At 45.6% G+C, this 1,433-nt stretch overlaps 1 protein-coding gene and 1 long non-coding RNA gene across 2 annotated transcripts in view; one reads left to right on the top strand and one right to left on the bottom strand.

Moving 5' to 3' along the window:
* Positions 1–1,433, top strand: part of cadm2b (cell adhesion molecule 2b) — a 213,347-nt gene that overhangs the window by 189,311 nt on the left and 22,603 nt on the right. The window lies entirely within an intron of this gene.
* Positions 1–1,433, bottom strand: part of LOC123985892 — a 3,354-nt gene that overhangs the window by 978 nt on the left and 943 nt on the right. The window lies entirely within an intron of this gene.

Below are 1,433 nucleotides of genomic sequence, written 5' to 3'. Positions count from 1 at the left end.
CTCACAGTGCATGTCAGAGCAAATGAGAATCATGAGGTCAAAGGAACTGCCTGAAGAGCTCAGAGACAGAATTGTGGCAAGGCACAGATCTGGCCAAGGTTACAAAAACATTTCTGCTGCACTTAAGGTTCCTAAGAGCACAGTGGCCTCCATAATCCTCAAATGGAAGACGTTTGGGACGACCAGAACCCTTCCTAGAGCTGGCCGTCCGGCCAAACTGAGCTATCGGGGGAGAAGAGCCTTGGTGAGAGAGGTAAAGAAGAACCCAAAGGTCACTGTGGCTGAGCTCCAGAGATGCAGTCGGGAGATGGGAGAAAGTTGTAGTAAGTCAACCATCACTGCAGCAATCCACCAGTCGGGGCTTTATGGCAGAGTGGCCCGACGGAAGCCTCTCCTCAGTGCAAGACACATGAAAGCCCGCATGGAGTTTGCTAAAAAAACACCTGAAGGACTCCAAGATGGTGATAAATAAGATCCTCTGGTCTGATGAGACCAAGATAGAACTTTTTGGCCTTATGTGTGGAGAAAACCAGGCACTGCTCATCACCTGTCCAATACAGTCTCAACAGTGAAGCATGGTGGTGGCAGCATCATGCTGTGGGGGTGTTTTTCAGCTGCAGGGACAGGACGACCGGTTGCAATCGAGGGAAAGATGAATGCGGCCAAGTACAGGGATATCCTGGACGAAAACCTTTTCCAGAGTGCTCTGGACCTCAGACTGGGCCGAAGGTTTACCTTCCAACAAGACAATGACCCTAAGCACACCGCTAAAATAACGAAGGAGTGGCTTCACAACAACTCCGTGGCTGTTCTTCAATGGCCCAGCCAGAGCCCTGACTTAAACCCAATTGAGCATCTCTGGAGAGACCTGAAAATGGCTGTCCACCAACGTTTACCATCCAACCTGACAGAACTGGAGAGGATCTGCAAGGAGGAATGGCAGAGGATACCCAAATCCAGATGTGAAAAACTTGTTGCATCTTTCCCAAAACGACTCATGGCTGTATTAGATCAAAAGGGTGCTTCTACTAAATACTGAGCAAAGGGTCTGAATACTTATGACCATGTGATATTTCAGTTTTTCTTATTTAATAAATTTGCAAAAATTTCTACATTTCTGTTTTTTTCTGTCAAGATGGGGTGCTGAGTGTACATTACTGAGAAATAAAATGAACTTTTTTGATTTTTGGAAAATGGCTGGAATGAAACAAAGAGTGAAAAATTTAAAGGGGTCTGAATACTTTCCGTACCCACTGTATAACAGTGAGGCTTGTCCTGTTATCTGTCAGTGGTCATACTTGATGCACTAGATGTGATAGTGTTTGAGAATTTACTTTGGTGTGTTAGTCCAGATAAGCCAACCCTCCCGAGATGTAAAATAATGTATTACAGGAGTATGAGACATCATGTAGCACTTCCTTCATGTGGCTGTT

The sequence above is a fragment of the Micropterus dolomieu genome, linkage group LG17, assembly GCF_021292245.1.
Source record: "Micropterus dolomieu isolate WLL.071019.BEF.003 ecotype Adirondacks linkage group LG17, ASM2129224v1, whole genome shotgun sequence".
NCBI classification, from domain to species: Eukaryota; Metazoa; Chordata; class Actinopteri; order Centrarchiformes; family Centrarchidae; genus Micropterus; species Micropterus dolomieu.
This window is presented reverse-complemented; position numbering and strand designations above follow the sequence as displayed.